This window comes from Mirounga angustirostris, unplaced genomic scaffold (assembly GCF_029215605.1).
Source record: "Mirounga angustirostris isolate CCGP_5_RB_7025 unplaced genomic scaffold, mMirAng1.0.hap1 SCAF_7, whole genome shotgun sequence".
Classification (NCBI taxonomy): Eukaryota; Metazoa; Chordata; class Mammalia; order Carnivora; family Phocidae; genus Mirounga; species Mirounga angustirostris.
In genome coordinates this window covers 19,455,820-19,469,749 of record NW_026991715.1, presented here as the reverse complement: position 1 = coordinate 19,469,749, position 13,930 = coordinate 19,455,820, and the positions used below count along the sequence as shown (strand labels likewise).

The 13,930-nt window shown below is 34.9% G+C and overlaps 1 protein-coding gene across 14 annotated transcripts in view; it reads right to left on the bottom strand.

Annotated features, from left to right (window-relative positions):
• The window catches only part of CSNK1G3 (casein kinase 1 gamma 3), a 111,587-nt gene that overhangs the window by 79,556 nt on the left and 18,101 nt on the right, over positions 1–13,930 (bottom strand). The window contains exon 2 of one of the 14 annotated variants that reach the window (XM_054511267.2): positions 5,152–5,391. The exons of 12 other annotated variants lie outside the window; for them this stretch is intronic. The gene's annotated coding sequence lies outside the window, so the exon portion shown is untranslated. Of the gene's footprint in view, positions 1–4,171; positions 5,107–5,151; positions 5,392–13,930 lie in introns of those variants that run through there. One more of the 14 variants, XM_064595830.1, reaches the window with a different exon arrangement.

Here is a 13,930-nt window from a genome sequence, read left to right as displayed (position 1 = left end):
TAAATATACTTTTAAATAAATGAGTTGAAAAATAAATCACATGAGAAATGAGAAAAAAACTAACAAAATAATAATGAAACATTAAAAATTGTAAGCTATATCTAGATCAATGCTTAGAATAAAATCAGAAGCTTTAAAATGCCTACATTTAAAAACACTTTTAGGTAATGATCTAGGTTTTCTTCTTAAAAAGTTAGAGAAGAGCAAATTAGACATCACTTGTACTTTTAATAGAGCTATTATTAATATCCCATGGACTTATATGAAAATATAGTCTTAATGAGTGAAAACAGGAGTCTCAGCAGATAAATGCCAAACTATCATACAAAAAAACGGAAACTCTAGAATAAAAAGACTCATATCTGAAAGGAAAAGCTTCACTGGATACACTTAAAAGTAGATTGGAGGGTGCCTGGGTGGTTCAGTTGGTTAAGCAACTGCCTTCGGCTCAGATCATGGTCCCAGAGTCCTGGGATCGAGTCCCACATTGGGCTCCCTGCTCAGCAGGGAGTCTGCTTCTCCCTCTGACCCTCCCTCCTCTTGTGCTCCCTCTCTTTCTCTCTCTCTCAAATAATAAAAAAAAAAAGTAGATTGTATAAAGCAGAATAAAGTGTCAATGAACCTGAAAGGAAATCCAAAGAAATTATCCAGGGAACAAAATCAATAAAGTAGAAAATAAACAATAGAGAAAGTAAATAAAGCCAAAATATTCATTCTCTGAAAATGGACAATAAAACTGGTAACTCCTAGCAAAAATGATCAAAAATAAAAGAGAAAATATACAAATAACCAATAACAATACTGAAAGAAAGGACATCACTGAAGATCTTAGAAATTTTAAAAGGATAAAGGACAATTATGAGCAACTTTATGCCAATAATTTGATAACTCAGATGAAATGGACAAATTTCCTGGGGCAACTGGGTGGCTTAGGCGGGTAAGCAACTGACTTGATTTCAGCTCAGGTCATGATGTTGGGGTCATGAGATCCAGCCCCACATCAGGCTCCAAACTCAGTGTGTAGAGTCTGTTTGTCTTTCTCCCTCCCCCCACCTCTTGTGTTCTCTCTCTCTCTAAAATAATTAATTAAAATCTTTAAAAAAAAAAAAAAAGGAAATGGACAAATTTTTTGAAAAATCCAACACGGAATTATAAGATGAAACAAAATATCAATAGCTCTGTATATATTAAAAGAACTTAATTTTTTTTAATAAAATCTCTCAGATATTTGAGTGAAAGAAGTCAGGAACAAATGAGTACATATTATCTGATTGTAGTTACGTGAAGTTCTAGAGTCAGCAAAAATAAGCTGCAGTGATAGAAAATCACATCAGTGTTGCCTAGGGTGTTGGGGTATCTGAGTGAAGAGTAGCATGAGGAAACTTTCTGGGGAAAGGAAATGTTCTACATCTTAACTGGGAAAGGATTACACAGGTGTATACATTTGCCCAAAATCATAAAATGATACTTAAAACCTATGCATCATATTATATGTCAACGACACTTCAAAATGTGACTTTTAGAAATAACCCACATCCAAAAAACTTCATGCTATATCTGAAAGCTCATGTTTTTTCCATCCTATAACATTAACATAAAAGTTATCTGAAAATGTTACTTTTCTTAGAGTTAATGAACATATCAGTACTTTAATTTAGAAGCTTAAAGGGCCTTTCTATACTTCTATACTTTTTCTATTACTTCTAGAAGTAATTTTCCTTTTGCAATTTTTCATGTTATTTTCAATATGTAGCTTTTTGTTTATATTTAATCAAATACCCAAAACACAATCTACATGTAATAAGAATTCAAATAATAGAGATAAAGTAAAGGGGCACCTGGGTGGCTCAGTTGGTTAAGCGACTGCCTTCAGCTCAGGTCATGGTCCTGGAGTCCCGGGATCCAGTCCCGCATCGGGCTCCCTGCTCAGCAGGGAGTCTGCTTCTCCCTCTGACCCTCCCCCCTCTCATGTGCTCTCTCTCAAATAAATAAATAAAATCTTTAAAAAAAAAAAATAAAGATAAAGTAAAAATACCCCTTGGGATAACCACACCCCTTGTCCTCCATCCCACTTGCCTTGAAAGTAATAACCATTACTTTCAGTTTGGTGCGTATGCTCCAGAGTTTTTTTGTAATGCATGCACATACTTGTGTACAGCAATATTTATGGGTTTGCTTGCTTGTTTTACAGAAGTCCTTAAGCCTCTGAAGAACCAAAATTGCTTCATGAAAGAAACAGCATATGGAAGTGTTTCATACATGAAAGGACTTTTGCCCTTTCACTTTGATATCCCTCTACCCAATCTGAACTGTAGAGGATTAAGGGCCAGCATAACAAATGGGGGACAGAATCAGGAGGCAACCAAATCCCTTCCCCAAACGAAGTTCCAGAGCCAAGAGCCAGGTCTGAAAGTGAGAGGTGGGGAGACAATGGTTGAAAGAAGCAATGAATTAGCTTAAAACTGAACATCAAAACCAGAACGGGTATTTTTTAAATACCTGAAAATAAGTCCATTGCCAAAAGTGAACTTATTCTTATAAATATGTGACAAGAAATCAATGGAAGCTAAGATATCATCTATGAGTGGCGAAAGTAGAAATAATCCAATTAGATACATGATAATACTAGTTAGTGAGAAATGAAGCTGTTTTCTGTTTTAGCCCATCCAGTTCGCCACACTCAAGAAACTCTTCAAAAACCCATAATAGATTTTTTAGTCTTCAAAATATTTTTACAAACTAGATTTTTTATTAAAATATTTTCTAATTACGGATCTCAAACAGCGCTAGTACCTTCCCAATTACAGCAACTATCTATTAGTACCGCCTCCAAGTTTGGCTACTCGCTCTAGCCACAAATTCCAGCCTACAGGCTAAATTCAGCCTGTGGCTTGTTTCGTACACTGCAAACTATCCCCCAAACCATTTTTACCTGGTTGGGGGAAAAAATGAAAAGAATAATAGCATTTTGTAACACATGAGAATTAGATGAAATTCAAATTTTATTGTTCATAAATTTTTATAAGAATGAAGCCATGTTAATTCATTTACATATATTTAGGGCTGCTTCATGCTACATGAGTTGAGTAGTTGTGAGAGGCCACCTGTGGCACGCCTGTCACTTCCCACTGCCGCACAGCACACCACAAACTGCTATGACTGTCATGCTTTTAAATCACAGGACAGGGTGGACAAGGTATTTCAAAATTAGATGGTAAAGCGCTATATTCATTATAACACTATACTAAAGAATACAATATACTTGGACACAACAAAAGTACTAGCTTTCTATTGCTGTGTAACAAATTAGCAAAAACTTAACAGCTAATAGCAATACACACGTATTAGTTCACAGTTTCCGTGGATCAGAAGTCTGGGCACAGCTCAACTGAGTCATTTGCTCAGGACTTCACAGCTTCATTCAAGGTATCAGCTAGGCTGCATTCTCATTTAGAGGCTAAAGTAGGGAAGAATAATCTTCCAAGCCCTTTCGGATTATGGGCAGAACTCACGTTTTTGCCACGTAAAAGTAAGGGCCCCTGCTTTCTGCTGGCTCTGGGATGGAGGCCACCCTCAGGTCCTACACGATGCCTATAGTTCCTAGAAGCTGCCTACAGTTCATTGCCATGTGGGCCTCTCCAACATAGCCACTTACTTCTTCGAGTCCCCAGAAAGAATCTCTAACTCCAATTTTCTAAGAATGAGTTTTATGTAAGGTAATATAACCTTCTCTCACACCTAAGTTCCAATCTTTGTACCCCCTCTAATGTAACAGTTCTCCCAGGTCTGGGGACCCTCACTATGTGCTTCCAGGCCTCTTTGATGCTACCTGCCTACGGAGGATTAGAAAAAAGAAGTCTTGGAACACCAACTAGTAGCAAAGACTTGGGCAACGATTAATATGTCTATGCTTATTTTAATAATTATAAAATAGGATTAGACGAGGAGATTTCTAAGGATACTCTTACATTATGCACAGTATTAGAATTTCCTGTCAAATTTGATGACAACGACTCTTATATGTAACTTTGTGATCTCTGAACCTAGTACACTACTGGGCATGTAGGGCAGTCAATAGATATTGTAGATTAATAAATTAGTTATTTCTACCTCTAAGCATTTCCAGGTTTTATGTGTATGATTCCTACTTAGAGCCCTCCCAGAGACTTACCACCAGACTCCTAACATCAGGCTCTTCATTCACCTGAAACACCTCAGTGAGCATTATTCACATATGCCGACCAGTGTGCTACCAGTGCTCCCAAGAATTTCCTGGATGAGACGGAGTTTCCTTGCCTAATTTACTCTGTTATTACTGCCTGCATTTCTGTCTTCTGCAGTGATTCATCCTAGCACCAAAGAAAAATCAGTTCTGAAAATTGAAGATATTCTTTCAGCTATACCTAACACCAATAGACAGGAGTCACAAATCCAAATGCCCAAACAAGTAAGGCAGGTAATACGTATGAGTAAACCAAGCAGAGAAGAAGACAATAAGGAATACTGGGGACTACAGCAAACTAGAAAGCAAATACCCCACTTGAAAGGGGCAGCTATTACTCAGCTGGAAACAGTATCATTCCCATTCAGGAATCTAGACATTCTACTACAGAAGCCGGTTTTTTTTGTACAATCTCTGTAGTTGATATTTGCTGAGCACTTACTATGCTAAGTACTTTAAACAGATTAATTCATCAATTCTCAAAACTGTAAGGTATTATTATGAATCCATACTTTTACCAACAGGGAATTAAATTTAAAGGAAACTAAAATTTAAAGAAATTACACTGCATGACCAGCATCATGAAGTTAGTAAGTGGTACAGTGGGAATATGATTAAAAGTAGAATTCCTGAGTTCATATTTTTATCCACTTTACCTCCTAATGTTGTTTTTGCTAACTGTCTGACCTCTCAAAATACCTTTCTAGCTGGATCTGCAGCCTGGGACTTTCCCCTTTTGCCAGCCTATATTCTCAGTATCTACAACACCTCAATGTTGTCAGATCCTAATCTGAACCAACCTGGAGGAAGGAGGGGAACCCACCATTCAACAAGCCCCATTCATGTACACAGGGTTCCAAGACATTTATGAACAAAAAGACCACACACACACACACACACACACCAGAAGAAATAAATCATTAACCTACAAAACTGCAACGTGCTGTCTTCCTATGATATATACACCTTTCTGTTGAAATACTCTTTTTTTTTAAGAGTTAACAACTGTTGGGGCGCCTGGGTGGCTCAGTCGTTAAGCGTCTGCCTTCGGCTCAGGTCATGATCCCAGGGTCCTGGGATCGAGCCCCGCATCGGGCCACCTGCTCGGCGGGAAGCCTGCTTCTCCTTCTCCCACTTCCCTTGCTTGTGTTCCCTCTCTCGCTGTGCCTCTGTCAAATAAATAAATAAAACCTTAAAAAAAAAAGGGTTAACAACTGTAACTATGTATATCCATATCAATAAAAACATTTGGAGACATGAAATATTAATAAATTTTTGGAAGACGGGAAGAAACGCATTTACTGCAAATGAAACAATGAAGGAAGCAAAGTCCCAAACTAAGTGCCAGAAAATACAACAGGGAGTAAGGAGGTGACCTGCCAGAAAGAAGTCCACAAAGGCTTCCTAAGGGAAGTTAGGTGAAATAGTAAGCAGGAATGAAAAAGGGAAGAGAGGCAGGGGCAAAACGGGGGAATGGGAAAATTGTTACTAACTACTATTACTATTTCCTATGTAAAACAAAACAAAACAAAACAAAACAAACCTCTAAAGAAGCCAAAGGAGGGTCCAAAGGAGAATATGGGGGGAGGGGAAATTATACTCTGGCATCACAGAATAAAACCTATCCCCATTTGGCATTCTGAAGAATTCCTTGCCTAAAGACTGGTTCCCTGAGTACTCATTCTAATGTGGAAACTGACAGTCAATAAGCACCATCGTGTATACATGACACCAAGAAACTAATGAACCAACAATCCAGAACTACAATATTTGTGAAGAAAGCTAATTATGCGAAAGAAAAATACAAACAAAAAAGCAAATGAAAAATCTGGAAAAAGGAGATCACTCACACAAAATAAGAGAAAAACTACAAAAAATAAAAACAATTAGATCCTCAGAGGCTTCTGAGAAGAACAGTAATACAGAGGGAGAATGATAAAATGCTACATTAAATGGAATAAGCAAAGACCAAGTGGGGAAGCAATCTTAATATGTAAAACAAAAATAAGAAAACAAATAAAGGAAAACACATAGGATGAAGCAATCCAACACCTCCAACTTCCAACTAATAATTTTAAGTATTGTGGAGAACAGAGAAAATTAAAATTTTTCCTGAGCTGGAGCAGAAAGGGCCCATAGAACGCTAATCAGGAAAGATTCCCTCTGTTTATGGCACCATTATTTATTTAAAATAGTCAAATTATGGAAGTGGCCCAAGTCTATCGAAAGATGAATGAATGGATAAAGAAGATATGGTATACATATTCAATGGAATGTTATTCAGCCATAAAAAAATAAAATTTTGTCATTTGCAATAACAGATGAAGTGAGAAAGTTTAACTAGGTGAAATAAGTCAGTCAGAGAAAGACAAATCCCACATGATATCACTCATATGTGGAATTTAATACATAAAACAAAGGAAAAAAGAGAGAGACAGACAGACAAACCAAGAAACAGATTCTTAACTATAGAGAACTGACAGTTACCAGATGGGAGGTGGGTGTGAGGATGAGTGAAATAGGTGCAATAGGTGATGGGGATGAAAGAGTACACTTATCACGATGAGCACTGAGTAAAGTACAGAACTGCTGAATCACTATATTGTGTACCTGAACCAATATAAACCTGTATGTTAACTGGGGTGCCTGGGTGGCTCAGTCAATTAAGTGTCTGCCTTCGGCTCAGGTCATGATCCCAGGATCCTGGGATCAAGCCCTGCATTGGGCTCCCTACTTGGAGAGCCCGCTTCTCCCTCTGCCTCCCCCACTCATGCTCTCTCTCTCCCACTCGCTCTCTAGCATACTACTTGGTTCTCCCGCATGTCCTAACAGTGCAAGCATGGTTAATTGATTTTCAGCTTTTAGAATCAATTTTACCCAAAAAACACAAGATAAATGTTACAGAAGAGAATATAAATTTTTCCAACCTTGATACAATTGACAAATGCTCACCTACTGAGGGGAAGTGGAAGTGGTAAAAGAAACAAGAGAAATAAGAATATCTGCACCTTACAAAGTACAGAGTAAAGAGATAATAATGTAAATTTGCTACAACAAAACAGAGATGTAAGACTGTTATTTAAAGTGTCAAAGGTAAGCAATAGAGGAAGTAAACATAATAACTATCCAAACATTTAAAGACAGAAGGGTAAGTGGAAATGTGTGAGCTAAAATTTCATCACTTTTAGTAGAAAATTCTAAGACAATGCATCTGCCCCCCCCCAAAAAAAAAGACAATTTTGCTTCTTACCTTTAATTTGAATACCTTTTATTGTTTTTTTGTTTTTGTTGGGTTTTTTTGTTTGTCTGTTTGTTTTTGTCTGACTGCTGTGGCTAGGACTTCCAGTACTATGTGGAATACAAGTGGTGAGAGGGGGTATCCTTGTCTTGTTTTTGATCTTAGAGGAAAAGCTTTCAACTTGTCACCACTGAATATGATGTTACCTATGGGCTTGTCACATGTGGCCTTTATTATGTTGAGGTACATTCTTTCTATACATAATTTCTCAAGACTTTTATCATGAACGGATGTTGAATTTTGTCTAAGTCTTTTTCTGAACCTATTAAGGTGCTCACACAATTTTTATCCTTTATTCTCTTAATGTGGTGTATTACATTTATTGATTAGCAAACATTGAAGCATCCTTGCATTCCAGGCTTAAATCCCACTTAATCATGGTGTATGATCCTTCAAATGTTCTGGTCAATTCAGTTTGCTAGTATTGTGTTGAGGATTTTTGCATTTATATTTATTAGGGATATTGGTCTGTAATATTCTTTTCTTGTAGTGCCCTTATCTGGCTTTGACATCAGGGTAGTGTTGGCCTCATGAAATGACTTTAGGAGTATTACTTCCTCTTCAATTTTTTGGAAGAGTTTCAGAAGAACTGGTATTAATTCTTCTTTAGATGTTTAGTAGAATTCACCAGTAAAGCCATCAGGTCCTCGTTTGTTGTTGTTGCTGTTGGGAGATTTATGATTGCTAATTCCATCTCCTTAGTATTTACAAGTCTATTCAGATTTTCTATTTCTTCCTTAATCAGTCTTGGTAGGTTGTTTGTTTCTATGACTTTATTTCTTCAGATTACACAATTTGTTGGCATATAACTGTCTACAAGAGTCTCTTATGAGCCTTTGTATTTCTGCAGTATTAGCTGCAGTATCTCCTCTTTTATTTCTAATTTTATTTGAGTCTTCTCTTTTTTGTTAGTCTAGCTAAGACTTTATCAATTTTATCCTTAAAAAAACAGCTCTTCATTTTGTGATCTTTTCTGTTGTTCTTCTAGTTTCTATTTCACTTAGTTCTGCTCTGATCTCATTATTTCCTTCCTTCTGCTAACTATGAACTTAGTTTGTTCTTTTTCTAGTTTTTTTTCTTTTACCTTGAAGTATAAACTTAGGTTCCTTTATTTGAGGTCTTTTTTTATTCTTATTATAGGCACTTATCACCATAAATTTCCCTCTAAGAACTGTTTTTGCGGGCGCCTGGGTGGCTCAGTTGGTTAAGCGACTGCCTTCGGCTCAGGTCATGATCCTGGAGTCCCGGGATCGAGTCCCACATCAGGCTCCCTGCTCGGCAGGGAGTCTGCTTCTCCCTCTGACCCTCCTCCCTCTCATGCTCTCTGTCTCTCATTCTCTCTGTCTCAAATAAATAAATAAAATCTTTAAAAAAAATAAAAAATTAAAAAAAAAAAGAACTGTTTTTGCTATATCCCATTAGTTTTGGTATGATATATTTCTGACAATTCTACCAAAAACTGTTAGCTATAATAAACAAATTTAGTAAAGTTACAGGACACAAAAATCAACAAACAAAAATCAGTTGAACTTCCATATACTAACTACAAATGCTCTGAAAAAGAAATTATGAAAGCAATCCCATTTATGATAGGATCAAAAAGAATTAAATACTTAGAAATAAATTTAACCAAGGAGGTGAAAGACCTATACACTGAAATGTGTTAAGACATTAATGAAAAATATTGAAGAGGCACAAATACAACAAAGATAGCCTATGTTCTTAAATTGGTAGAATTAGTATTGTTATGATTAAATAACCCAAAGTGATCTACATATTCAATGCAATCCTTACCAAAATTCCAAGGGCTTTTTTCACAGAACAAAAAAAAAAAAATCCTATAATTCATAGCGAACCACAAAAAGACCAAATACCAAACCAATCCTGAAGAAGAACAAGGCTGAAGGCATCACACTTCCTGACTTCAATCTATATTACACACCTACAAAAATCAAACCAATATGGTATTGACATTAAAAAAAGAAAAAGACACATAAATCAAAAGAACAGGACAGAGAACCCAGAAATCAATCCATATACATATCAACTAATCTTTGACAAGGGCACCAAAAACATAAAATAGGGAAAGGACAGCCTTTTCAATAAATGGTATTGGGACAACTAGATATCCACATGCAAAAGAATGAAACTGGATCCTTATCTCACATCATTCACAAAAATTAACTCATAATGGGCCAAAGACTTAAATATAACACCTGAAACCAGAACTCTTAAGAGAAAACATAGGAAAAAAGCTTCCTGACACTAGTCTCGGCAATGACTGTTTTGGATATGATACCAAAAGCATAGATAACAAAGGTAAAATGAACACGTAGGACTACATCAAACTAAAAGTCTTCTGTAGCAAAAGGAAACTACCAATGAAATAAAATGGCAACCTATGGAATGGGAAAAAATATTTGCAAATCATATGTCTGATAAGGGGTTAATGTCTAAAATATATAAGGAACACATACAACTCAATAGTAAATAATGTGATTAAGAAATAGGAAAAGGATCTGAATAGCCATTTTTCCAAAAAAGATATACAAACAGCTAACAGGTATACAAAAAAGGTGCTCAACATCACTAGTTATCATGCAACTGCAAATCAAAACCACAATCAGATATACTTTATACCTACCTGTTAAAAGACGGCTATTATCAAAAAGATAAGAATTAACGAATGTTGGCAAGGATATGGAGAAAAGCAAACCCTTGTGCACTTGTTAATGGGAATATAAATTAGTACAGTCATTATGGAAAATAGTAGGGAGGTTCCTCAAAAAATCAAAAATAGAACTACCCTATGATCCAGTAATCCTGCTTCTGGGTATTTATCCAAAGGAAACTAAAATAAATATCTCAGAGAGATATCTGCACTGCCATGTTCATTGAAGCACTATTTCCTAATAGCCAAGATATGGAAACAACCTAAGTGTCTGTCACAGATGAATGGAAAAAGAAAACTGGCTATATTCAATGGAACATTATTCAGCCATAAAAAAAGAAGTAAGTTCTGCCACTGGGACACCATAGATAAACCTCGAGGGCATTATACTAAGTGAAATACACCAGACTGAAAGACAAATACTACAGGGAATCACTAATTTGTAGAATCTAAAAAAAAAAGTCAAACTCATAGAAACAGAGTAGAATGGTGGATGCCAGGGGCTAGGAGAAATGGAGAGATGTAGGTCAAAGGGCAAGCTTTCAGTTATAAGATCCATAAGTTCTGAGGATCTAATAGACAGCTGGGTGACTATAGTTAGTAATACTGTATTGTATTTTAATAAAACTGTATTGTATATTTAAAATTTGCTGGGAGTAGATGACTATCCTTACCACCCACAAAAAAAAAAAAAAAAAAAGGTAACTATGTAATGAATTTGTTAATTAACTTGACTGTCATAATCATTTTACAATGTCTACAAAACAGCATATTGTACAGTTTACATACAATTTTGTCAACTATGCCTCAGTAAAGCAGGAAAAAAATTAAATTAAAATTAGAAAAAAAATTCTTAATTTCACATAGGGGCAAAAACCACCTGGGTGGCTCAGTCGGTTGAGTGTCCAACTCTTGATCTAGCTCAGGTCTTGATCTCAGGGTAGTGAGTTCAAGCCCTGCACTGAGCTCCACGCTGGGCATTGAGCCTACTTAAAATAATTTGACATAGAATCAAAGAGAATAGTATATGCATATTATTTTAAATTATAGAAATAACTACCTAAAGCATTTAAAACTGAAATAATTAAAAGTTCTTTTATACATCCTCAGATTCAGAGATAGTTTACATAAGGGGTTTGGGAGAGAGGAATCTAGAACCAGTCATGGGAAAGTTTATAATCTATATACTTAAATATTAAAGTCTGTGAAAACTTTCTAAACTGCTATTCAGCTTCCCAGAATTCCATGGGGAATGACCCATTCTTTATATACCAAATTTTCTTTTATCTATGATCCTAATTAAACGATCCTTTACAAAGGAATCTTCTTTTCTCCTCTTATGACCTAACGACAGGCTTTTAATTCTTCCTCAAGGGAAAAAAAAGTGGTTTTATCTACTGAAAAATTCAAATACTAGAGATATGAGGCAAGATACTATTACTTTTACATCTTTCTCCATTATTTTAATATTCTAGCATACAGTCATTAATTTAATAAAAACGTTAATTCTACCATGAATAAATAAGTAGCCTTCACCCTACAGTAACTAAAAATCACCATCAAAACCCAATAAGAACATTTCAAGTTATTGAAAAGTAAAGTAATAAGTGCCTCTACAAATCATAGTTTTTGTTTTGGTTTGGTTTACTTTACTTTGAATGAAAATACAATCCACTAACACTGGAAACAGTTGTGGAATTCTTAACCTGAAATCCATGGACCTCCTGAGCATTTTCTTAAGACAGAATCCATAACTTTCAACAGATTGTAAGAAGATTATATGACCCAAAAAAGTGAAGAACCACTGAAAAGTGTATCATTTTCTCACTAAATTATAGATACATTTTTAGCAACAATCTATCCTAAAAACTAAATAATATCTGTACTTTATTTAAAAGTCAACCTTGTTAGAGAAAAGTATTTAGGGCAGTTTACAATACACACCCTACAAAATAACTGAGAAAAATTTCAAGTAAGGAATCAGGCAAGAAGCTAGATCGTGTTAGAAATATAACTGTGTAATACTAAATACAAAATGTATACCATGCAGTTCAGTACCCATACTTAACAAATTTATTTTTCTGACTTCTAACAGTCAAGCAAAAACAGAAATATAAGCAGATACAAGATTCAGAAGCTTTTTTTCTTTTTTTTTTTTTTTTGAAGACAAGTTTTATTTGGGAAGGGTTTCTAATTGTTAAAGCTGCAAGCAAGTTCTTTTTACAATTACAGTTCATGTCCATTAAAATTACCCTGGTTGCTAAAAGCCCACAAATAATCCTAGTACTGTATTATACGTACAGAGGCAGTCAACAGTAGTAACAAAATTTCTCTGAGAAGTTTTAAATTCAAAAACTACAAGGAAGAGAATAGAAAAACACAGCTTGAAAACTTAAAAATCAGGCATCCAGAGAAATAAAAACTACTGAGAGAACCAAGTATCATACAAATATGTCTAGGGTACACCTGATAACGCAAATTAAATAATGATCTATATGGCTTAAGGATATTTTAACTTTTATTTAAGAGATACTACCCTTTTAACTAAAACCCTAAACCATCTATAACCAAAAGAATGGACATGGATTTATAGTTAATATGCATAAAGCTACATGAATGTGCATAAAGAGTTAACAAAATATTTACAAATTAGGTTTGATTCTATCACTATTCTCAGTATACTGACTTAAATACCTACATTTAGAAGACAGAATTTATTAAAAGGATGTATTTTTAAATTATCCTCAAGAATTGATAAACAAATACAAATAATCAATTGTTTTGCTTTCATAAACAAATACACTTTTGATGTCATAATTATCCACTAATAAAGATTAAAAAAAAGAGCTGCTAAATACAGAAAACATTAGACATAATCTGATTAAATGAACAGAAATGTAGGCCACTGGCATACTTCTAATTTGATGATCAATGATGAATCTTCAAAACATAAAATAGAAAATCAGATTCTCTAATCTTCATGGGCCAATAATTTAATACATTACAGAGTCAACTGACCTTTTTTAGATTGCAACTACATAAAACAGAGTAAGTAGTCTGAGAACATATCAGTATAGTATGTTCTACCTCATAAAAAACCACCGAGTTAGCGAAAGCTTTCAAACATTAATGAGCAGTTCTAAATTCTTTAAAATGCTTAAATACTCGATCTAGCTTCTCAAATATTGCTGCAATACATATAGAATTGTTCCATGTATCTATAATATTAAGTATGAAAATGTTCTATGGTTATCTTTTCATATTCAACATGTTAGTCAATGTTTTTTGCAAATACAAAATTAGAAGTAATGGAAATTTTAAAAATTGTTTTTCACATGTTGTCACAGCACTGATAACTTAATAACTTGTCACTGCTTTATAACTTAAATGAAAAAGTCCATATCTAGTATATGAAATGACCCATGCAGTGTTTCAAATGCCTTATTCAGTCTCTAAAAATTACATTACAATACATGTCTCCAGGCTTCTCCAAAATTTAAATGAGTAAGGATATTTGTGATGTGATGGCTAGCCGGTACATCACATGCTTCTATTAGCAGCAAGTGTCCCAGTTACTGGTTTCTGGCATGAGCTCAACTGTGGTTGTCTAAGAAAAGACTCAACACTTATTTTTAAAAGCTAAATCATTAACTGTAATGTCAAAAATGGAGATTAATTTCTCTAATTACATACTACAGAAACTTATTTTGTCTCAGAAACATTTAGTAACTATAGTCAA